This window comes from Myotis daubentonii, chromosome 10 (assembly GCF_963259705.1).
Source record: "Myotis daubentonii chromosome 10, mMyoDau2.1, whole genome shotgun sequence".
NCBI classification, from domain to species: Eukaryota; Metazoa; Chordata; class Mammalia; order Chiroptera; family Vespertilionidae; genus Myotis; species Myotis daubentonii.
Genome location: NC_081849.1, coordinates 76,887,367 through 76,914,227, shown reverse-complemented (window position 1 = coordinate 76,914,227; position 26,861 = coordinate 76,887,367). Strand labels below are relative to the sequence as shown.

Sequence of the window (26,861 nt, the reverse complement as noted above, 5' to 3'; positions counted from 1 at the left end):
AGCCCACTGGCTTATAATGTAGGTAGGGTGAGGAATTTAGGGATGCAGGGGAAAGGAAAACTTTGAGAGAGACATATGATTTGGAATTGAGATTTCTCTTGACCAACTGCACATGGGGGTGAGGGAGAAGAAGCCTTTTAGGGATGATGGCAAAGCTTCCAGGTATAGTAACCGATGGGGTGAATATCATAGAGAGTGAATACAAGAGGAGGAACAGATTTCAAAGGATCGATAACCAGTGAGTGTAGTATGAGACATCTTGAGTTAAGAAATTAAAATAGCTGAGCTGTGTATTGTGAAGAGTCATCATATTTTCCAAATATATATATATATATATATATGGATCTGCCCACTATGCATTTTTTTGTGTGAGAAAATTAGGCAGGTGTTTCAACCTGGGTTATTTTATGACTATGAAGTGCTGTGTATTTTAAGTTAAATGCTGATATCAAGGATCAATTTTATGGTTAAAAAAAGTTCATGTGCTATTTGATAAACACTAACTGAAAATGCATTAAATTAAATGGAGTGCATTACCCACTCTCCTCTTTATTTTGTGAGGCCTATGGAAGTTATCACAAGACTTCAATGAGCCCCCTCAGTATGCCCTATAGGTTGCAAACTGAAACTTGATTATGACCACTAGAAAACGCTTTTTCAGAAATGTCCTGATCCACTTAGCTACTTTGTTCATATCCCAGTCAACTGTGGCTCTACTCTGCCTTGTTGTTTGGACAGTCAGCTTCCAGGTTACCCCTGGCTTGTCCCCAGCCATAGGCTCATCTATTGCCGACTTTCACTCATCCTCTCTTTTCAGTCCTAGCCTCATGCCCAAACTGCTGGGGTTAACAGCTGGCTACAGACCTTCACTGGTTCAGATTCATTGCCTAAAGTCAAGCCCTTTCCCCAAATTGGCAAGGATATAAAAAAAAGATATAGCCCATAGCCTGATGCAGGAGTCAATGTAGTTTAACAATTAAGGCAGGTGTCAGAAAACAACTGGGTTCAAATTCCTGATTTGCCATTTTATGATGTAAGATCTTGTACAAATTACCTTTTTAGCTTGTTAGCTCTCTAAGCCTCATATGTAAGTCAGGGATAATAACAGAAACTTTCTTTAGCTTTTGAGGTACAAACATAACAATCCCATAATATATGTCCAGCACCGAACATGATACTGGACAGAGAGTAAAAGTTCAATATGTTTTCTCTTTCTCTTCTGTTTTTTCTTTATTATGAGTTCTCCATAATATGCTTCTTGTTAGAAAAAATTCTAGCAAGTTTCCATCTTATAAAACACCATTTCAGAAATTCTGAGGTCACTCCTTAACCTTCAATTATAAGTTCTCTCCTTAAAATAGCTATAATGTACTCATTCCCTTTAAATATCATATTATATATCCACTTATTTTCATAGATTAATTACTAAATGGTACAACAACACTTGAATTCCAAACCCAATACACATCCTCGCATCCTACGTCAATGCTATTAGACATCATTAACTGACTATTTAGTGAACTCAAGGCACTGTGGATTTTTCCCCCTGAAAAGTATTTGTTGTAAACAGACACACAGAGGAAAGGAAATTCTATAAGGAGCAAACTTTAAGGTCTAAGATTCAAAGAGTTATTATAAACAATTGAGAGTGTTAAAAAAAAAAAGAGAGAGAGGGAAAGAAACATTTAAAAGGTCAAAAAAGTACTTCAACAGACCATTTTCATTTATATTGTTTCAAGTACAATATCACATATTCAAAATGTTCCTATTAATTTTCATATGCTGCACTCACTCAGCATGTTTGACTATTTTATTTTATAATTTTTTGGCACAAAAATGTAAATAATATTGCACTTCATCTTCCCAAGTTTGCACAGTCCATTTTCTGGGTGATATGGGGAAGAATAAGCTGTCAGAAACTGTGCACATTCTGCTGGTTAAAATCCAAAAGTAGTTTTTTAAAAAGTTATCTGTAACAACTTGTCCTTGGGAGTTTATTCCCTGCCAACTAAAAACGCTTCTTTTCAGGAGAATGCAAGACCTTTTAAAAATCAGACAAGATCACTGTATCTCTGCATTGATTTGGATTAAAGCCCTGTGAAAACATCACTTTTCTACTTCAGGTAAAGATCTGTAATTTCAGATCTTTATTTTCCTTAAAGAACTTCTGGAGCATTCCTATTTAGCTATTTTGGAGAGAGAAGCCAACTTCCCTTTCATTTAGTGAAAGAAGACAGGCTCCAAATGCATTTCAATTTGAGGATGGGGCATTACTGACAATCCTATCTAATAAAGACAGGATATGCAAATTGACCATCACTTCACAACAAAGATGGTGGCACCCACAGCCAATAAAGAGGGAATATGCAAATTGACACAACAAAGATGGCGGAAGCCGAGCTGGGATGCTTGCATCATCGCCATGGCAACAACACAGGTGTTCTGCCCCTGCCCTGGCTGCTCTGGGGCTCTGGGCAGTGCCTGAAGGCAGAAGGCAGCTCCCAGCCAGAGCGAAGGCAGAAAGGCAGCTCCGGGCCGGGATGAAGGCAATGCTGGCAGCCAGGGGAAGAAAGTCCTATTCTTGCATAAATCTTTGTGCATTGGGCCTCTAGTAGTTTCATAACCAGCCATTAATGAAATGTTTCATTGTAATGAAAAGAGGAACAGAGAGCTAGAAGAACTGGGGTCTAGCCTTTGCTCTGCTACTAACTTCCTCTGTAGTCTTAGGGAAGACATTTTTCTGGGCCAACTTTCCTCAAGTGTACCTCTGGGAAGGTTATCAGTCCTATAAGTCATCCCACTCTCAAAGTTGCACATATTACACACCACACAATGTCTTCAGTCAGAACATCTGTAACTTTGTTTAACCCAGGGCTTCCCAAACTTATTTGCCTACATAACTACAAATTAGTGTTTTATGGAACTCACTTTGGCAAGTGCTACTCTAAGTATACATTTACTCATCAGACCAAAAAAATAAACAAACAAACATATGCGCACACACACATGCACACACACACAAACAAACCCCCAGAAGGTAGTGGAAAAATGTATATTAAAATTCCTGTAAACTTTTTGTATTGTTTGCTCAAAATGAATGTAAGTAGCATAAAATGAGAATTGGAAAATTAAAAATAAAAAGGTCTTAATTGCATTTTAATGGAACTTCTGTTTATGGAAATACCATTAAAAACCCCCTTTTGATCCAAGACATTTAAAAATGTTAAGCTAGCCCGGCTGGTGTGGTTGAGTGTTGACCTATGAACCAGGAGAGGTCACAATTCAATTCCCAGTCAGGGCATATGCCCAGGTTGCAGGCTTGATCCCCAGTGTGGGGCATGCAGGAGGCATCCTATCAATGATTCTCTCTCATCATTGATATTTCTCTCTCTCTCTCTCTCTCTCTCTCTCTCTCTCTCTCTCTCTCTCTCTCCCTCTCCTTTCCTCTCTGAAATCAATAATAAAATATCTTAAAAAATAAATTAAAATGTTAGGCTATATTTGTAAATAATTTAAATGTATGAGTTAACAAGAAAGTAAAAGAAATTCTTGGGCAGTGGCGAGGGATGAGGGGAGTTGTGAAGGACCCAACAAACAGAAAAAATTATAAATAGTTAAGTTCTGAAGCCAAAAGCTACCCCAAGAGCATCTACCAATGCTTAATGACTTCCAGCTGTGGCATAAAGGACCACATGGAGAACAGAAGACATAGATTAAGGGTTGTACAAGGTGAGAAGTCATGTTTGAGACTTCCCCAAAGCCGAGACCCCTCAAAATGGTATAACCTCAGTAAAATGGTAAATTAGAAATAAAATCCATCTTACATGGCACAATGGCAAGAAAAAATATGTCTCGCTCTGATTCAGATAAGGATTAATAAAAAATTTTCTTTGTGGTAAATTCTTATAACTTACCACAAGTCAGTCCTCATACAAACTTGGAGCTTGTTTAATACTACTTTGGTGGTCACAAAAACTATAAGGTGGAATGTAGTTTATAGTGTCATAGATGTCTACCAGAGGCCAACCTAAAGGAATGTGTTCTCAATCTAGGCCTCAAAGAATTCTGTCATTTTAAGTTCTAATGAACATAACACACATAACACAGTATACCTGTAAATAAGTAAGTCTCCAAGTACTAGACCAGTGGTTCTCAACCTTCCCAATGCCACGACCCTTTAATACAGTTCCTCATGTTGTGGTGACCCCCAACCATAAAATTATTTTCGTTGCTACTTCATAACTGTAAATTTGCTACTTTTATGAATCCTAATGAAAATATCTGATACGCAGGATGTATTTTCATTGTTACAAATTGAACATAATTAAAGCATAGTGATTAATCACAAAGACAATATGTAATTATATATGTGTTTTCCGATGGTCTTAGGTGACCCTTGTGAAAGGGTTATTCGACCCCCAAAGGGGTCGCGACCCACAAGTTGAGAACCGCTGTACTAGACAGAGCAAAACAATCAGATATTCAAATATTTCAGATATTAGGTTACCAGATCCAGTTTAAGAAAATAAGGGAAGAAATCAAAGTTACATGAAAAAACAAAAGTATATCAGAATAATCAGAAACATTTTAAAACATAGCTTCTAGATGTGAAAAAATAATTTAATTAAGAACTTGATGGGAAGATTGAACATCAGATTAGACACAGCTGAAGAGGCATTTAGTCTGCAAAACATAACTGAAGTTACTGCTCAGCATACAAAGATTTGAAAAATGTAAAAAAGAAGTGAACAGACATGAAGAATAAGGTGGCTAGGTTTAACACACATCTAAGTTGAGTTCCAGAAGGAGAAAACAGAGTCAAAACTTGAAGAATTTTTCACAATTGATGAAGGTCATGATTTCTTAGATTCTGGAAGCCCAACAAGTGAGATAATAAAAATATCAATAAACTCATGCTCAGAAAAATCATAGTAAAATTGAGACAATAAAAGAAATCTAAGAGAAAAGTTTCAAGTGAGCAATAGATAAAGAGAAAAGATTACTTACAAAGAAACACAATGAGATAGAAAGCTGACATTTTGACTGCAAAAATGAAGGCAAAGGTATAGTGACTACTAATTAGTACAAATGGCCTCATTGATATTCTATAATTATGAAAACAAAGTAAAAAGGATCAGAAGCTGATCAATTATCTGACTAACTGGGGAAAGGATATCATTAATGTTAAGAGTAGAATCACCACTAATCATTTCTGAAGTCTCTAGGGAAGAGCATAGTGAGCTTGGCTGCCTATTTACTACATCAGAAATTCCATGGCCACTTCACATGTGGCCAGCCCCTATCCCAACCCCCTTCTACAAACTCAGAAATGTGTACTACGGTTACTCAGCCAGAAATTTCATCTAGGAATTTATGAGTATAATACAGGCAAATCTAGCAACTCACTAAATCTAATTATGTCTTTAAAAATCCAGTTAAGAGAAGGCACATCTGACTATCATATGGAAATAGAGTCTAAAACAGTGGTTCCGAAACATGGCTAGACATTGGAACCAGCTGGGGAGTGTCTTTTAAAATGTGAATAGTTAGACTATACCTGATTTACTGAAACAGCATCTCAAGCACAGGAATCTTTACTTGGAAAAAGAACTCTAGGTGACTTTGATACACTGACAGCTTTCGGAACTACTGGTCTGAAGGAACTCCAGCGAGATCAAGCCTGTGCTTTATAGACCCACAACCTGGTTCTTATCAGCTCTCAGTCTCATGAAAGCTGACACACTCAAAATCAAACTGCCTTGAACACTGAAGTAGATACCAGAATACCACTCCCTAAAGTATATAGCTGTCCTGGGAAGCACAAATATTAATGTTTCCATTATTGGCCCATTCCCCACCTATAGACAGCTACATGGAAACATAATTACAAGAAGATACTAACAATTTGCATCAGCAACCTTTGTCTCATGGACCAGACAGCTACACTGAGACTAGAATATTCCATCAGCATATTTTCTTCTTGAGAATTAATAGGTTGTTGGTGAATGTAGAATCAGAACAAGAGGCAGTAGATAAATTGAAGATCCATTCAAATATCCTCCACATTGAAGTGATGGTTTTCAACACGAGACTGGAATATACAAGTCTGTTGACAACAACCAGCAAGGCAGGCATGCATGTCTGCTTCAAAAGTCTGCTGTTGATGGGACTGACAGTACTTGTATGGGATGGGATGTGTACAGATGACATTTCCTCTGTAAAACTCCTTAACTAATTACCCTATCCCTGCTTCAGATTAAAACTTTTTAAATATACTCTTTCTATTCTAAGACACAGCACATGTTCATATTTCTAATGTCAAAATGTATCTTAAGACAGAGATGTATAGATTTAATGTGACTTATAAAATCATTGAATCAATGCAGCTCCTGCTACTGGATAGGAACTCTTCCTTCCATTATAATTGTAAAACTCTGTAGTGATGCCTAATATTTACCCATCTTAGGTTAACCCTTGGCCAATCAAGTGTAGCCAGAGGGGTGGATCAAAATGGTTGCTTATGATCTCCATGTGTGTGGGAAGAGTTTCCCCAGAGGAAGAAAAGGAGGAAAGATTAGGCCAACAAAAGAGAGAAATAAGACAGAAGTGTATAAGGCCAAATAGTTGCTGTATTCCTAGTATTCTTGATTAATTCCACAGGGAGTGTCTGTCAGAAACAAACCAATTCATTAAAGTTACATGTTTATAAGAGCAGGGTGGCAGCCCAGGTGAGATCTTAAATATATTTTTGGATTGTTTTAACAGTAAGAATTTGGATGGAGGTAAGACAAAATGTAAATCCAGGAATAATATTTCTATTTTTTATTCCTTCCTGCCTTTATTAAACTCTGGCTTGATTGTTAAAACTTGCCAGCATTCTACTGTTTGCTTACATGGGACCTATGGAAACAGCATTAAGCAAATTATTCCTTCAAACTACCATCTTGCTATTAAAATTCCAATGCATGATATTATGGCTATTCTTTCAAGCATACCAAACTGACCTAGTTAGCAAGCCTTACAGACATCTGATCACTAAAGTAAATCCACAGATAAAATATCCAGCACCAAATAGCAGTTCCTAGAAACTCTGATCAGTTAGAAAACTGGTTAAAAAACATAGTGAGTAAAAACATTCGCTGATTTTTAATTATTTTGTTTCTATCTTTAAACAAAATTATTGGTCCGCATTATATAGACAATAAAGAGTTATGAAGATAACTTTTACAATAATGGTTATTTGATTAAAACAAACTTATGTTACACTAATTTTAATCCAGTGGTTTTACCTTTATCATAACAACTTTTATTTTCTTATTTGAAAAAGAAAAAGATACATTTTATGTAAACAGCAGTGCATTTTCTGTCAAATATAATTAATGTCTGAAAAATAAAGTTTATGGATTTTGTAAAAGAAAAGATTTTTGTTTGGCTTTTGAAAGATCTTAGCTAAATAGCTTTCCCTGCTCATTTGACATCTGTTAGCTCCTCCATATCCTGGAAGCATTAAGTGTATTATGCTTTCAGCTGGAAGCAAATAAGAACAAATCTCAGCCACCTCATTTTATAAATCCTTTCAATCATTCATAATATTCTTTGACTAGCAAATAAAAAAACTGCATCAAAAAGACAATTTAACTCATTGCTTACAGATGGAAATAATAAACATCAGTCATTGTCTAACTACAGAATACAATACTATATTCAAAACAGATCATATTGAAATATTTATTCATTGCTCAAGTTAAAGAGTTGTTGTTAAAAAAAAATCACCAGTAATACCTAAAATTTTTATTTGACCAAGGTAAAGAGATAAGAGTTTAAATGATTATGTGCACATAAGTAAGCATGTGGTGACATAATATTCTTGAATTATTTCACTATTGCATTGAAATTAATTTTATTTGCCTGCAAATTATTTCTATAACCCATCCTGTTATTCTATTATCTAATGGAATCTTCTTTAAATCTGAATTAGGCCTTCAAGAAAAGATATTTCAATAAAACTCTCATATTTGTGTGTTGGCTCACTATTTGTTTGGTTGTTGTTTTTTCCCCTATAAGTACATATCTAAAAGTTGTATTAAAGGGGTGAAAATTCATTGATGGAGAAATTATTATTTGTAATACATTTTCTCTTCCTATACATGTACAAGTAAATCTTAATTTGAAGGCACTCTTTAGGATCAGACATGTCAGACTTTGAATTTTGCCTCTGGCACTGACTAGTCAGGGGAACCTGAACACCTTTCCTAATCTTTCCAGGCCTCCTCCTTTATTCATTTTTTAAATGCGGGAATGACACTCACCACATTGGGTCTTATTAGCAGTAGAAAAGTTGATGAGTATAAAACCAAGCACAGTGCTTTGGAAACAAAATAACTATGCCATAAAAAACAGCTTCTTTCTACAGAAACACATCAGGCCAGAAAGGAATGTAAGGAAATTTACAAAGTGATGCAAAGCAAGGGACTGAATCCAAGCATACTCTATCTAGCAAGGCTATCATTCAAAATTGGAGGGGAAATAAGGAGCTTCACAGGCACAAAAAAGGCTAAGGGAGTTTATCACCACCAAGCCAGCAATGCAAGAAATGCTAAAGGGACTGGTGTAAAAAGAAGAAATAAAAAGGGAAGAAGAAACACAAGCACAAAAAATAAAAATGGCTACAAACAAGTACCTTTCAATAATAACTTTAAATGTAAACAGACTAAATGCTACAATCAAAAGACACTGAGTGGCTGAATGGATAAAAAATCATGACCCATATATATGCCATCTACAAAAGACCCACCTCAGAACAAGGGACTCACACAGACTGAAAGTGAAGGACTGGAAAACTATATTACAGGCAAATGGAAATGGAAAAAAAAAAGCTGAGTAGCAATACGTATATCTGACAAAATAGACTTCAAAGTGAAGGCCATAACAAGAGATAAGGAAGGCCACTTCATAATAATAAAGGAATTGATACAAGAGGATATAACCCTGGTAAACATATATGCACCCAATGCAGGAACAGCCAAATACATAAAAAAACTCTTAGAAGATATCAAGGAAGAGATGGACAACAATACAATCATAGTAGGGGACTTTAATACTCCACTGACATCACTGGATAAATCCTTTAGACAGAAAATAAGCAAAGAAACAGCAATCCTAAATGACTCACTAGATCAGATGGACTTAATTGACATCTTAAGAACATTTCACCCCAAAGCCACAGAATATATGTTCTTCTCAAGTGCATATGGGGCATTTTCAAAGATAGACCACATATTGGATCACAGGCAAAGTCTCCCCAAATTCAAGAAGATTGAAATCATATCAAGCATCTTCTCAGAACACAATGGCATAATATTAGAAATAATCTAAAATAAAAACAATCCCAAAAAATTCAAACACTTGGAAGCTAAATATCATGTTATTAAACAATGATTGGGTTACCAAAGAGATCAAAGAAGAAATTGAAAACATCCCGGAAACAAATGACAATGAAAACACAACAATCCAAAACCTATGGCACAGTGAAAGCAGTCCTGTGAGGTAAGTTCAGAGCTCTACAGGCCTACCTCAGAAAAACAAGAAAAAATGGCAATAAATTATCTAACTCTACAACTTAAAGAAGTAGAAAGAGAGCAACAAGAAAAGCCCAGAGTGAGCAGAAGGAAGGAGATAATAAAGCTCAGAGCAGAAATAAATGACATAGAGACAAAAAACAAAACAAAAACAATACAAAAGGTTAATGAAACCAAGAGCTGGTTCTTTGAAAGGATAAAGAAGATTGATGAACCTCTAGCCAGGCTCACCAAGAGGCAAAGAGAGAGGACCCAAATAAACAAAATCAGAAATAAAAGAGGTGAAATAACAACAGACCGCACAGAAATACAAAGGATTGTTAAAAAATAATATGAACAATACTATTCTAACAAACTAGACAACGTGGAGGAAATGTACATATTCCTAGAAAAATGCAACCTTCCAAAACTCAATCAGGAAGATTCTAAAAATCTCAACAGGCCAATAACTATGAAGGAAATTGAAGCAGTCATCAAAAAGCTTCCAGCAAACAAAAGCCTGGAGCCAGACAGCTTCACAGGGGAGTTTTACCAAACATTCAAGGAAGAACTAAAACCTATCCTCCTCAGACTACTACAAAAAATCCAAGAGGAAGGAACACTTCCAAGCTCATTCTATGAAGTCAGCATCACCCTAATACCAAAACCAGATAAAGACAACACAATGAAAGAGAATTACAGGCCAATATCCCTCATGAACATAGATGCCAAAATCCTCAACAAAACTCTAGCAAATCGGATTCAGCAGTACATCAGAAAGATCATACACCATGACCAAGTAGGATTTATCCCGGGGATGCAAGGATGGTACAATATCCGCAAATCAATAAATGTGATACATCACATAACAAATTGAAAGATAAAAATCACATAGTGATATCAATTGATGCAGAAAAAGCATTTGACAAAATCCAACACCCTTTCTTGATAAAAACCCTCAGCAAATGGGAAGAGAGGGATTATACCTCAACATAATAAAAGCCTTTATATGACAAACCTACAGCCAACATCATACTCAATGGGCAAAAATCTTTCTATATTTTAATCCATAGAATTATAAAATCAGCTTTTTATCTTTGGGATTCTCATTTCTTGGGGCCCTTGAAGAAGTAAGTGAACTAATTCCAAATCTAACTCAACAAAATCCAGGTAGGTACAGGTGATCAAACTATGTCACCAGCAAGAACCCTAACTCTCACTATGTCTTCTTTCCCATCTCTTAGCTCACCTCAAGCAGGTGACCATGGGAGTTGGTAGAAACTCTACATGAGCCATTGTGAGGAGGAGAAGACATAAGAGAGCTAAGTGGAAAGTAAAAAAGCTGTGACAGACTTGAGAAATTTTGAACTTTAAATGTATTCCCCAGCCCACCCAGCAGTCCATCTAAGGATAATGAAAATGTTATAGTCACAACACATTCTATCATTTCCACTTGGTCTTCCTGTATACATCCTCTTTCTTTGCAGACATTCTATTTCATTGTTAAGATTTTCTAAATTTTCCTTTGTTTCAAGTGTGTTTGTAATTGTTCGTTGAAGCATTTTTAACATGATGCTTTAAAACCTCTGTCATATAATTACAACATCTCTGCAGTCCAATGTTGATTTCAGTTGATTGTCTATTCTCATTAAAGGTGAGATTTCCCTGGTTCTTGATATTAAAAAAAAATAATTTTCAATTGCATCCCAGACATCTTACATATTATGAGACTATATCTTATTTAAATCTGTTTTAGAAGGAGTCTTCTGACAAAGGGGGTATTGCCTTTTTACTACAAGGTGATGGTGCAAGCTCAGGTTCCCCAATTTATCTCCACCGGTACCCTGTGGTGAAAGTGGGGCAGGAGGCTCCTCTATACTGCTGGATAAGATGGGAGTTCAGGTTCCCCCCGAGCCTCTGCAGATACCAATGTGGCTCATAGTGAGAGGAGTGCCTGGGTCCTCCTACTCACATGGCTTTCACTGACAGAGCTGCAGAGTGGGTGACACCACCCTACTGTGGGTGGGTGTTGGGGGAGTGTGCCTCTCATTTGCTGACAGCTGGAGTGGGGCTGCAGTTTTTCCTGTGGTGTTTGACCCAAGTAGGGAGGTCATTGTCTAAAAGTCATCTGTAATTCTAGCTTGCACCTTCCCACTTTCCCTGGTCCGGTCCTTTGGCAAGAGACAGCAGGAAATTATTGGGGATTGTTTGTTTGTTTGTTTGTTTGTTTGTTTGTTTGTTTGTTTGTTTGTTTTGGTCTTGGAATTTTGGGGTTGCCAGCTTGATAATACCCAGTTTGGGGGTGGAAGGAGACTGGGAACTCACTGTCATATCAATCCCTGGGTCCCAAGATCCTTAGCTGGTTGGCTACTTCTCTCCATATTTCAGTCTCTTATTTTTGTCTCTACTATCCACTTTTATCTTAGATCTTGGGTCCTTAAGTCCTTGCAGCCATAAGTACCCCTAATCTCAGACCCAGTAAAACTGATGTATGCACTAAGACACCACTTTCTGGTAGGTCTCTGTACTGGGCGTCAAAAAACTGAACTATTTTAAAGTGGAGCAAAAGTGAAGTAGTACAGTTCTCACCTTAATTTGTTTCAATTTTATTTGTGATTTGACCCCTGAAATCCTAGCTTTCTCGATAGTTCCTCGGTGCTTTCAAACAGATTTTTTTTTTTTAAATTATCAAGGTTTCCTTACTGTCCTTGCTGGGAGGATTGGTATGTTACAAGCTAGTTTTCCCATTACCAGAAGTGGAATACTCAGATATCTCCTAAAGTTCTTTATACATCATTCTATTTGGCATCCTCTCCTTTCATATCTGCCCTGGGCTTATAAATTAATTCTGACTGTGAAGGCCACAGAGTCAGGACAGATTCTGTTTGTAAAGTTTTATAGGAAATAAATCAAATGTTTACTAATGGATTATTTATGTATCTCCCATGACTGATATTCAGCTTGTGTGAACTGGTATTACCATACTGGTTACCAAAATATCAATATATTAATTACCAAATAACTGCTATCTTCTATGTTCCATGTCTTCCTTGGGACCCCATTGAAATTTCTAATGATTCAAAGGGTGAACCTTTAGCAGCACTGTTCTGATACCATGGCTAGTATCCCACCATTTTTGGTAAGGGCTCTGACTTAGCTGTTAAGTGTTCTGAATTATCACTTCTGTGTACACCTGAGCCCCATATATCCTATTTTGTTTTTTCTTTTATTATAGGATTTAATTATAATTTCTTCTTGGTTATTCTCAGAGAGAATTGTTTGGCATAGCTCTTGTATTTATTTGGGTGATATGTAACAATATAATCAACAAAACCATTCAGAATTATTTCTGCTAATGAACCCTATGTTAATTTCATCTATAAATATCTTTACTTTTCATTAACATAATTAAAAGCAGACATAATTGCCAGGTTAAGCCAAATCATTTCTGATAAGGCCGACCTCACAGTTGAGATAGCAATTTTTTCTTGCTAATCAAAAGTGTTATGCTGAATGAATGAAACTAAGAACCCTCTATAATACATCTTCCAGGAAATAATCATTGCAAATTCATTAATAGTGGACATCTTTATTTTTTCATCATTCACTGTAATCACTTATTTCTATGGTCTGAGTATATTATTGCCATTATGCTTGTCTGAGGTATGTGCTAGATTTCACACAAAAAAACACATGAGCATTTTATATTTTGTGTTTACCACCAGCCTTATTCAATATTTTACTCATTAACTTTTTATAGGGAGACTTAAGGCATTAAGCTAAGATTATTTTTCTTTAAATTATATTACAGGTATAATAAATATAACTAATGATTTTGCTAAATTGTAATACAAAGGCAAAAATATCTGCTCCCTCGTATTTTTTTCGCTCCAAAACAGACCAATGTGGAGCATACTGCATGCATTTTCTTATGCCTTAGCTTTTATTTTTTCTTTATATACTGTGTCGTAAATGGTGCTGTGTGTTGCAAGTAAAAGGAAAAGTGTGTATAGACGTGTTACTTGTTCCCAACTATTATGACCAAGCCATAGAGGCTTTTCTTGGATCTATATCAAGTTCTGAGTTACTCATTGTACCCAAATAAATTTCAATATCAAATTTACACTGCCTCACTAGAGCTACACTTCTTTTAAAGGGATTCGTGAGACTGACATATCTGAAGCTACTATAAGGAATGGGTTACTAGATAGAAGACTCAGATGGTCAGAAATCATTTTATTGAGCTAATTTAGTCATAGTTCCTATCCTCTAAAAAATTAGTGAAAAACAAGTAGTCAAACCAACTCAATCTGAAAACAGCTCTTTTCTCTAATAATGGACAATACAGCAGTGTATGCTTCCTTAAAGAAGAAATAGATAATACCAATTTTGAATACACTCTGATTCACTTTAAGAGGCAGTTTTCAGTTGTTAAAATTTATGTAGAAAATGAAAAATTTATAAATGTCAAGGCATCTAGGGATTTATAAATGGTGGTAGCATGAATTGATAAACTAAAGCCATCTAATTATTGACCATGATTGCAAATGAGGACATTCCTCTTATTTTGCTATTGAGATATTATATGCCACATTACCTTGTATTTATGGGATCCTATAAACATATGTTAATATTATTTATTTCTGATAGTAATTTTATTTATTTTAAAGTGAAGAGATGGAGACTTAACATGATTATGTCACTTTCTCAATGTAACAAAATAGATAAGTAGGAAAGCCAATTCTAACTCTTAGTTGAATATCCAGTACACTTGATTGGAGTCCAAGTAATACCTGCATATACTCCAGTCACGTCAAATAATGATATTCAGGCAATTCAGGAATTTTTAAGTCATGTTGGCATTATGCTCATAATTGTTTTAAATTTATTTCCTTGCCCAGTCCTTCTTACATAAAAGATGAACTAGACAGAGGTCAAAGAAGGGGCATTCCCTGGTCCAGGAGATCTGGAATTCACATGGTGTTAATAAGGGATTAGTCTATGAGAATTCCTCCCAAAAGCAAATGAATCTAGTCCCCCAAATGTAATCCCCAGTAAGGTAGGATTTTAATGATATAAAAGTGTTAGAAATAGCTATGAGAAGAGGATGACTTAAGCAGTTCTGAGTGGTCCACTTGAAACACTGACACTGAGAATGAAAAGAATGCTGCTAGCCCTGTCCAAGGGAGACACCCTCAGAGGAGCTTAAGTGTCCGATAACAACAAAGATATACTGATGAGTGAAGCAGAAATAATCTTTCACAAAGTTCTGAGATTACCCTCCCTACACAACTGCTCTAAACTACCTGCTTCTGTTTGCTCTAAAAGTAGGCTCAAACCATTGTACAGATACCAACTTGCCATACTGTTTTTAAACTAAGAGGAAGGTACTGTAGGCAAAGATAGAAATATCTAGACACTGTTAAAGGCTTCCCCCCCACACACATTAATACATATTCATTCAACAAGCATTAATTGAGTCACACACCCATGCACAGCACTGAGACTCCAAAATGATGAAGATACTATAGGCCTTTACAAACTCAGAATCGAATGGGCTTTTTGATGCAAATTTGTTTTACATAAATTTAAAGGGAAAAAATCAATGTTATTGGGGCCTAAAACCTCTTGAATAAATCATAGTGAACCAGTTCAAGTTCTCCCCTCTGATTCTTACTCTCCTCTTAGGGAACCCCTTAGTACAGTGGTTCTCAACCTGTGGGTCGCGACCCCTTTGGCGGTCAAATGACCCTTTCACAGGGGTTGCCTAAGACCATCCTGCATATCAGATATTTACATTACGAAAATAATTTTATGGTTGGGTCACAACATGAGGAACTATATTTAAAGGGCCAGAAGGTTGAGAACCACTGCCTTGGGACTTCTCCCTCTGATGCCCTGAAACAGACATTAACCAATAGTTCATTAGTTTCAGCTGAAATTGGTTGAAACTTTCAGAAACAATTCTCTACTAAATATTAAAGAACAAAAAGAAAATAAGGAGACTATATGTTCACAGGCAAGCTCATTAAGAAAAGCTTTCTGAGCTGTCAAAGCTAGTTGGCCTGTGGGGCTTGAAAGTCCTATCTCACTCTATATGGTGTTCCCTGAAAAGGGTCACTAGCCTCTAGATCCCAGGGACTAAAATAACCCACTAGCAAGGTGGCCTGATGTCCTCTGCCTAGCACCAGTAATCCTCCACATGGTAAGCTTCAGAATGTAGTCCCCACCCAGAGTTTTAACAAAAGATCCAAGTTCCATTCCAATTATGGCTGGAGGTCTGACTAATCATTGATATCAGAATGAAACCAACGCTCAAGATGAACTTTACTCGGCACAGAATTAACTGAACCTCAATATCTTACCCCAACATCATAACCACACAGCAGTGATATAGGCAACATTGCACGTGGGGAGTTACCCCTTCACTCATTCCTATTCACTCAGATTTCCCTCCTGACAAAGGCATAGTATGGAAGGAAAAGGCAACCTGTGGTTAGAAAGGTTAAATAAAAGAAGAGGATGAAATCTCCTGAGTTTGTTGGACATCCTGAGCTACTATTATAAAAAGAATCTTCATGATGAAACAACTCTGTTCTTCCATTCTCCTATTGCTCTTGCTAAACAAGAGCATGGGCAATTTTATACCATAGATTTAATCCTAAAAGTGGTAAGGAATGAGGCCCATGGAACTACTTTCAACCCTAACAGCAATTAACTTTTCTGGATTCTCTTAATATTTTCAGACTCACTGAATCTGCGTGCCAATCCAAATACATGTTTCCCTGAAACTTTTCTAGACAGTCCTTCAACTTGGGATTAAAGGCAATGATCTAAAGTTGATGAATGCAGAGACAGTTCTGCTAAAGATTTTGTTTAAAATCTTTGGATAGGAAAAGAAGGAAACACACAGATATCAAGTTTTTATTACCTAACTTCTTTATATCATAGACCACAGATAATAGTCCAAATAAAATGGTGATGGCCGAAACCGGTTTGGCTCAGTGGATAGAGCGTCGGCCTGCGGACTGAAAGGTCCCAGGTTCGATTCCGGTCAAGGGCATGTACCTGGGTTGCGGGCACATCCCCAGTAGGAGATGTGCAGGAGGCAGCTGATTGATGTTTCTCTCTCATCGATGTTTCTAACTCTCTATCTCTTTCCCTTCCTCTCTGTAAAAAAATCAATAAAATATATTTTAAAAAATGGTGATGATATCTCAAAATTTTGCCTACGCTTGTCTTACTAGTCTAAAAGTGAAAAGAAAAAAAAAACAGCAAAAATACTTATTTGGTAAAAATACTTATTATGAGAAAACTAGAGAATTAGAAGTTACCAGTGGATCAGGCACATTTTTAAAATATGGATTTAAAAATATAAAGATATATATAGGATATAATATGATTACGAAAAGGCCTGATAATGCACATTGAGAAAAAAATAACAAGAAACATAATTTAAACTTTCTAGGAAAAACAATATTCTATTTGTTTATACTGTACCTCTAAAAAAATAAGGCATATGCCTTTTCCCCTTATTTTTCTAGAAATATTTTTCTAAACATTAAAATAACATTGTAAAATTTCTAAAAATATTAAAAAGTAACGAAGATAAGAATTACCCATAATCTTACCTCACAGAAAAATTATTTATCACAACATAACATTATTTTGATATATTTCCTTACAGACATTTTTGGGGGGAGGCATAAACCTCATTATATCAATTATGCAAAAGCTTGAATATCACAAAACAATCTAAAAGTTGAGTCTTAGACAAACAACAAGCTCTACTGTCTTGATAGGAAAGAAGATGACAACGAAGAGATAACCACCATTTGATGTTAAAACGTCAGCTAAGGAAGTTGCCTTGCCTGAGACGCTAATAGAGTTTCTGATTCAGTGGTAGAAAACAATTCTTAACGCATTACTATACTAGTAAGTTCCGTTGGGCCCACATTACTCTCTAGTTTAATTCAATCATCATTAGATCTCTGAACTTTTAAAGAATTTTATTCATTCTCAGAAAATAACTTTTATTCTTTCTGTTTTAATCTGAAACCACACAACCTACTGGCATGCCTATGTCTCAACACAGACTATAACTTATATACTCCATTACTGGGAAGTATATGCATTTGTCTATAGATTTGTGTATATGTATAACTACATTATCTTCATATTTAATGTGTTTTGTTTTTATAATATATATGTGGATGTGTATATGCATGTGAGTGTGTATTTGTATGAGTATGTATATGAGTATGTATATGTATATGTATATGTATATGTATATGTATATGTGTACATCTCCTGTACTAGAGCTTAGCACTGTCAGAGTTTAGCTCTTAGGCCGTGCTTATCCCCAGTACTGGGAGAGGGCTGAGGCATTTTTTCTGAGCCTGAAGATTTCATTGTTACCTATATTTTATTATGATTTACATGGCTACTGTTTTATTTATTTTTTAAAAATATATATTTTAGTGATTTTTTTTTAAAGAGAGGAAGGGAGAGAGATAGAGAGTTAGAAACATTGATAAGAGAGAAACATTGATCAGCTGCCTCCTGCACATCTCCTACTGGAGATGTGCCCGCAACCCAGGTACATGCCCTTGACCGGAATCGAACCTGGGACCTTTCAGTCCGCAGGCCGACGCTCTATCCACTGAGCCAAACCCGTTTCAGCCATGGCTATTGTTTTATTAGGAGAAAACGTTATCAATCCTGGTGATGTCCTTTTAATTCCAAGGGAATGTAAGATGGAAATGTATTGTCAGAGGCCCAAGGCTAAGACCATGTAGATAATCAGAAAACCTTGAAAATAACTATTTTGGGTCTATGTAAACAACACTGATATGTTATGGGCATAACTAAAGAGAAACAGCTAGCTGATACAGGCTTCACGGAGAAGGAGACTATAACTTTGCATGGAGAAGAAAATGTAAAATGTGCCCTCTTCAAAAGCCTGTATGATAGCAAAAGTAAGTAACAAAGGCACCAGCATGAGGAAACGAATGCCTGAAGAATGCAGAAAGATAAAATCGGTGACATTGTACTTTTTCCCTTTTGGTGAACTTCGTTATTAGAAACATTTCTTTTCTTCCATTTTGAAGATTTATAATGCAACTTATGTTTTAATGAACTTCAAGCTGGCCCCTAAAAACTGTTTCCTCAAAATGTTTAAAACTTATCAATGTTGGTGTTTTTAAATTTTTTAAGACAAAATTTAAAAGAAGAAGAAAAAAAACCCACTAGGAACTCCAAGTCCTGCCAATTTTTCCTTCCTGCCAAGTCCTATTAGTATAAATGAATGGTTTATTTTAAGAAATGCCTGATAAATTACTCTACACAATCAGTAATGAGGGTACTGTCAGCAAAGGAGAATCATTTCCAAAATTTACTTGGCATTAAGGAGCTAGTGCCTTCTAAGCTCAAACTGGGTTATGTGGCCCTAGCCCCTGAGGATTTCATAAATCTCTCCCTTTTTCTCAGAGGAAAGAGTCATCAACCAATATGTGTAACTGTTGAGGTTTCTCCATGTCAGCTTACAGTTTTTGAAAACTGCAATAAAACCTGGTCATTTTCAAACTTTCCTTGTCAACAGTTTCTACTACTCTTCCCAGAGTTCTTTTTCTTCTTGGGCTTGGCTCTGGGGAAAATACTAAAGACCTCAAGATATCATAGTCTAGGCTAGGACAAAACAGAAAACAGCTTGATGTAAGAAGAAGAAGGTCAAAGAGCTTCAATTTCTTTTAAGACATAAACATTCACTCTGTGCCTGGAGAAAGGCAATTGTAGTGATGTGGAGGCTGCTACTCAAACATAAAAGCCAAGGAAGGCACCAGATGACCTCTTCTTCTGGAAAAATCCATAATTTAAAGAATCTGTGGATAACGAAAATCATTAGAGTTGCAGGTCAACAATGAAGATGAGAATCATCCGCATTGGCTTCTGCCTAGATTCCTTATGTCAGTAGGCTCCTACTTACAAATCTGTTGCGTTTTTATTAATGAAAACCCAGAACCCCAAACTCAAAAATAAAAGGTATGTGCTGGTGTTCTCCAGCCCCAAACACCGATGGAAAACTACCTCGTCTTAACGTTTTATATTTCTAAAAGGAGAAGTGGGGTGAATGTTCTTTGGGGTTAATTATGGCAGCAAACCCCTACAAAGCTGTTGAGGGAATGGAGAGTTTAAAACTTGGAGTCTGTTATCTGTAAAGCTCTTTTGTGTTCTATAGAGGAATAGCATTATAAAAGTTAATGTGCAAATAAAATAAACAAATACCTCTAATCCTTGCCCACCCACGAGCATTGCAGACTGGTTCCCCTCAATTTTTCTTGGCCCACTTATAAATCCCCTAGTGATGGGTTTCTACTACTTTTGCTGTAAGACTATTTTCCACCCTCTAAAAGACTTCCACTTACTCTTAGCAGTGTCTGTATAATGTTTGTGGTGACCCTGCATCAAAATCTTGTTAGGCTTCCAAGTAGGAGACCAAAGTGTTTCACACAATTTATACTACCCATATTTTGTATTTAATATGTTTAAACACTAGGATCAGAGTTCAGCGTTTAATGCAATGCAGTCTGTACACAACCTGACTAAATTATAGATGAACAGAAGAGATGCTGCATACTTCCTCCAATCTTATAGCAAAAAGAAAGATACCAGATTTCCCTAAGAAATATTTATAAGTGCCAAGCATTCTTCGCATCATTAACAGGCAAACTTCCCAATACTCCTTAGAGATCATTGATGGAAACTGAATCCCATTTTTCATATGAGGAAACTGAGACCTGGAAAGAGATTGGGTGAATTTTTCAAGGGCAAGACATCAACAGAGACAAAATAAGCAGGAAGCACCCAACAGAATCTCAGACCCTTGACCATCCTGCCTGATCTTTTTCTCCAAGATCACTGCTCAGAATGCCACCCACCTGGGTGGGAATGCTGGTCAAGGTACATGCTAACATTTCTTAGATGGCTGGAAGGAAGCTGAAAGAGCTGGATAAATGGTCTCTAATCATGGCTTGATTTGTGTTGTTTTTTGTTTTGTTTTGGTTTGGTTTTTTGGTTGTTGTTTTGTTTTTGTTTTTGTTTGTTTTTTTTTAAAAAAGCCATCCAGAAAATAGCAACATTGTGGAAGATCTCTTATCCAAGACATGCGGCCTCATTTTACCTACCACGGAAATATGTTTCTACAAAGAACTACTTCAAAATTCTCGGGTCTAATCCCAAATTATTAACAACATCATATTTCATTAATGAGAAAGGGGAGGGTAAGAAAAGCACAAGCTTTATACCAAGTGGGTCTACAAATTAGCGCAGCTTCCCTAGCCTCCAAGCCTGTAATCCATTCTGGTGATTTTCTGATCATTGCAAGAGTGCGGAACAGAATGTAAAAAGTCCCTTTTTTTGTAGCCTTGCCTCACCTTTGTGTTACAGAGAGCATTCCTACATCATTAAATTATGAAATAAGCCAATGACAATACTTACAGGAAAAAATGAGTGCTTCTGAAATTATTCTACTTCAGTCAGAAAAAGAAGTGAAGATGGATGCAAATTTCACATGGAATAAATGTCCTAGCTAAATTTCTAACCATAACTTTAAACCTATTATCAACTCTCTGAAGTCAGCTTTGGAAATGGCTACTGTACTTTTATACTATTCCCTAGGTAAGTATAGTTGATTCTTATGATTCCATTTCTAGACTGGTTCATTATATTCTCATACCTCCAAGGGGGCTGGAAGCACAAGAATACTACACAGGCTATCGAAGGAAGCTGTGACATGTATAGTGTGATTCTGCAACCTCTGGCCATAACTGATCAAACCAGTAGGAAACCTAGGGCAGCTAATGCCTGGATTTCAGTCAATGTGACATTATGATCAATGGTTGGCTTAGAAAGATGTCTCTCCCAAGTCCTCTTAGTGGAATTAAGAACTGGGAAGCTAAGTCACTGAGCGTAGTTATCTGAGGTGACTATAGCTAACAAGTAGTGGTAGGGTGGCCACTATGGGTCAAGCATATGCTGGATTTATGAGGGGAGTGACAAGGAATGCTCAGAGGAACCCAGGTGAGAAACTAAGAGGAGATTGTGGCAGGGGCGTTACGATTCAGAGAAACATAGATGGGAGGATGCTACAACTTAGCATCTGTCCTTCTATGCTTGTAATCCAGCTTCTCCCATACACAAACTTTTGATCAACCCTCCTTTATGTAAGGCAATATAAGGTGCATGTCTGTTTCTTGTCACCTTGAGAACTAAGGCCTCTGAGGAAATGATTAAAGACCTTCTGTGGTCATCCTACCTTCTAGCTGCCCAGCCCCAGGCACACAGAGCTCTCCCCAAGGCCAGGGCAATGCCAGGTCTCCTGGAAGAGGGAGCTCCCAGCACAGCTCCTGGTTGATTAGAGTTCTTCAAGAAGCTTGGTCATTCCTCTTCCAAAGTTAATACAAAGTATCGCTGAAATTTATACTGTTTATATTTAGATTAAAAGATGATAAAAATAAAGTGAACTGATTTTTAAAAAATCCCATGCAGGAAACATAACTAGGAATATGACTATTTGGATCCAATGTCTTTTTGCTCTAGCACTTCATCAACAGGAATGTGTCACTCTTCTACTTACTGCAAGGAATTTATCTTGATGTTCATGGTGAAGATAAGAATGCCCCATCTGATTTATACTTCCACAATTTTCCTTTGTGTTCAAGCTCAGGAGAAAAGGTAAGTAGGAGCTATCCCTAGGGACTAGTGTCTAGGTTCAGGCACAAGAATATGAATTCCATCAGTGTTTGTAGGACATGAACCTGAGCAACCCTTCCAGATGAAACCTAATGAAAAGCAATCTATAGAAAAGAAGCAAATTCTCTCTCTCCTCCCTGACTCTAGATTTTTAACTTAAAACGTCATTTCTTCAAAAAATAGTTTGCAATATTTGTAAAATAGAAGAGATCTCCATTATTTCATTATAGAGCTTATAATAATTTTAGGGTTTTCTCCATGGTTTACTACAAAGTATTTTTTTGTTAAGGTTTTAAAGTAGAAAGTATCTGTTTGTCTTCGTATTGATCACATGGGCCATTCATTGTTCCATGGAGGGCAAACTGATTTTATCTTGCACACCAATTCTAAATGATTGTTTGAGCCCTGTGCCAAAAAGGGCTCTTTAAAACCAAGTAGCTTCTATGCTTGGTGGGGGGAAGTGCAGGATTGATTCACACTGTATGCCACAGGCATGGGAGGGAAAAGAGCCTGAATGCTGGGTACTGGCCAACCTTAGTTGACACCTTTAATGTATAAACAAGTATTGGATTTAGCACTCTGCATATTTGAGCCAGCACAAAACTATTTAGCTTTAAATATCCATTTCAGATCGAGGTCTTGGCATTTAGAACCATAATAATATATAGAAAATAACACTGATATGAAACTTGTTGCCTCTAGGTTCTGGAAAAATAGCAGCAAGAAATTACTAACTGACACATACAGAAAAGTATGAGAACTCAAATCCAGGAAGTAGAGTTTATCTCATGATGTGTAAGAACAATATGCCAGTCAAACAGAAATAACCATCAAATTGAAAAATAAAAGTAATGATATAATAAACTGGGACATGAATCCTAAAAAGAACCTCAAAATCTTTTGTCTAAATAAGACTGGATTCTCCCTTCAGAACACATATGCTTTTTCTCTTTGATATTTAAGAAACAGAGGCAGAGTGGAAAGGTTAGTAGGAACTACCCTTAGAGACCAATGTGTGGGTTCAGGCACAAGAATATGAATTGCATCAGTTGGGTTCAAAAACACCAGGGTGAATCAGTAGCAGATTCTGGGCATAGAAAATTAGTTAATTTAGAGCTGACTCGTTTTAGTCCTCAGACACCTGGATTCCCTGGCTGACTTTCTCAGCAGCAGAATAAAGACAACCACTGGGTACTTCCCTGCAAACTGCAATATGGCCAGCAGGAGACTGGCAAAGTTTCATGATGGGCAGAGCTCAGATTAGTGCTCACAAGATTAGCTGACATTGAAAAACAATGTATCTCAACTGAATAGATTTTTTAGAAACTTTGGAAACAGAGAAAGCAATGCTCTGATAAATCCAGAAATCTAACCAGTTCTGAAAGCCTCATCTATTTTCAAAATATGTATTAAGTGCCTCCCTCTGACATTATATGGGGATTTGATTTTATGTTGCTGCTTATTTAAAGGAATTTTGAAGACTGCACCTGTATTGACTTATTTATATTTCCACGAGAGGAGATAAAGCACAGAAATAATCCACTCACTTTACACTTAAGCCAGAGACATTTTAATATTTTTGGCTCGCCCTCTAAAAGGCATGAAGTGCATCCGTCTAAAATCAGACTAGACTCTCTGCCCTGGAGACGTGAGGCAACGACAGGTATAGTGCAATGATTTCAGAATCAGACTCACTCCAGTTGGAACACTGGTTCTGCTTCTCATCAGCTGGGTGACCTTAAACATGTCCTTAATCCATCTAAACCTTGGTTTTCTAATCTATAAAGCAGAGAAAACAGTGTCTACTTTATAAAATGAAAGAATATTTTTAGAATAGTATATGTTGGGCATGGGATCCAGTGTCTGACGGAGAGCGATCAAGTAACTACTAGCTTATACATAGATATACCTCCCTCTTGGTATCATTAACTGAAAATGCTTATAGAAGTTCAGTTGCCCAGAAGAGAAACTGGGACTCTGTGTCCTGCCAGAGACCTCAGGTATAAGTCAGTGGCTGAGTCGAGAAATAAAATACATCCACTTGTAAATGAGGGTATGTAATTGGACCAAGGACATCCCACTCATTAGGAGCAGAGCTCATTAGTGTGTGTGGTCCTTAAGACCATCTCCTTCTAGGACAAGCTACTTTAATGGTTACAGATGGAAAAGGCGGTTGATCTTTTAAAAGTTTCAGAGATATTCAGGCAACTATTATGGCTCTCAAATATGTTTATTTTGTTTGTTAGTTTGTCTTTTGTTTTTGGTATCTCTTCTGTGCTGAAACAACCCACAAAAATGCCACTATTGAAATTGCATAATATAACAAGCTGTTACAAAAAATACGTGTTAAATACTACTGTATAATATACATTTTTCATTGGCAAGCATTTGGCCCATTTAAAGGTTTTGTTGTTGTTGTTGTTTCACAGTTTAAAAGATGTAAATCATTTTAAAACATTTTTTTCCATTTTTTCCTAAATGTTACTAATGGAAGAGCAATAATGGCCATGGAAACTTAAGATGCACTATGTCTTGATGTTCAGGACAAATTTGTGTTTTGTGATAAAATCATGTACTCATTATATTTCACAGTTGCACTACTTGGGGTAGATTGAAATATGTAACTTGTGGGAAAAGCCAACGTAAAGTCAAAACCCAGGGCCCTAACCGGTTTGGCTCAGTGGATAGAGCGTCAGCCTGCAGACTCAAGGGTCCCAGGTTCGATTCCTGTCAAGGGCATGTACCTTGGTTGCGGGCACATCCCCAGTGGGGAGTGTGCAGGAGGCAGCTGATCGATGTTTCTCTCTCATCGATGTTTCTCACGCTCTTTCCCTCTCCTTTCCTCTCTGTAAAAAATCAATAAAATATATTTTTTTAAAAAAATCAAAACCCAGGAATTCTTTCAAGGCTTTATAATAATCTGCCTACAAATATTATCAGTACCAGAAATTAACTGTTTGGAAATATAATTGCATTTCAGGCAAGACATGGTGCTTTTGCAAGGGAAACAAAAGAATAATAAGCAAATAGTACTATATCAAACTAAAAAGTTTTTGCATACCAAAGGCAACATCAACAAAACGAAAAGACAACCTCCTAAATAGAACATATTGCCTAATAATACTTTGGATAAGGATTTAATAACCAAAGTTTATAAAGAACTCATACTACTCAGCACCAAGAAAACCAACAACAAAAAATGTACAGAGGACCTGAATACACATTTCTCAAAAGAAGACAATAGGCACATGAAGAGATGTCCAACATCACTAATCATCAGAGAAATGCAAATTAAAACAACAATGAGAGATCATTCCACTCATGTCAGAATGACTATCGTCAACGAATCCACCAAAAAAACAAGTGCTTGTGCGGATGTGGAGAAAAGGGAACCTTCATGCACTGTTGCTGGGAATGCAGACTGGTGTAGTCACCCTGGAAAACAGTGCGGGTGGTCCTCAAAAAATTAAAAATGGAACTGTCTTATGACCAATGATTATACTTCTGGGGATTTATCTGACAAAAGCCAAAACACTAATTCAAAAGAATATAAGCACCTCTGTGTTCATTGCAATCTTATTTACAATAGCCAAGATATGGAAGCAATAGACAAAAGTAGTAGATTAAAAAAGTGGTGGTACATATATACAATGAAATAGAAAAGAATGAAATCTTACCATTTGTGACAGCATGGATGGCGAGGGTATTACACTTAGTGAAATTAGCCAGAGAAAGTCAAATAACCATATGATTTCACTTACATATAGAATCTCAAGAACAAAATAAATGAACAAACGAAACTGACACGGACTCATAGACACAGAGAGCAAACTGGTGGCTGCCAGTAGGGAGGAGGTGTGTGGGACTGGGTGAAAGAGGTGAAGGGATTAAGAAGTACAAATTGGCAGTTTCAAAATAGTCACAGGGTTGTAAGTAAAGCATAGAAAATATAGTCAATAATATTGCAATAACTATATATGATGCCAGTTGGGGTACTGAAAATATGGGGGGAACACTATGTAAAGTATATAACTGTCTGACCACTAAGCTGTATACCTAAAACTAATACAAAATAAAATTGAAAATGAAAGAGTACTTTTGGCCTACATGTTGCACATGAGCACCTGAAAAAAATAATGTAGCAAAATCTACACCCTTTCGCACATCTCCCCATTTCCACGAGGAATACTGTGAAAATTACAGATTGATCTTTTTAGGACACTGGTATCTGGGAACTTTTCAGGGTTAATTTTTTACATCCATTTCTTAAAGGAATGTAACAGGTATGTATGTATCCTTGTCCTTACTGAGATCTCTCCCTTCTATGAAAATTAGAGCACAGCTTTTAGTTTTAGTTTTGCCTGCTGCTTTTGGAGGCATTCTTTTGGCAATCATAACCTTTAAGTAGGCAAGTTAAATCTACTTTGTAGAACTGCTTGCCTTCTCTGTGACTTTTAGAGGGATTGTTTTCAACCCCTTGATAAAAGAGGAGGAAAACTTTGACTTCTGAAAGTCAGGGATAATCCCAAGCTTTAAATAATTTTGGTGAGTCTT

At 36.6% G+C, this 26,861-nt stretch overlaps 1 protein-coding gene across 4 annotated transcripts in view; it reads right to left on the bottom strand.

Annotated features, from left to right (window-relative positions):
* Positions 1 to 26,861, bottom strand: part of SUGCT (succinyl-CoA:glutarate-CoA transferase) — a 576,570-nt gene that overhangs the window by 39,546 nt on the left and 510,163 nt on the right. The gene's annotated exons all lie outside the window — the stretch shown is intronic.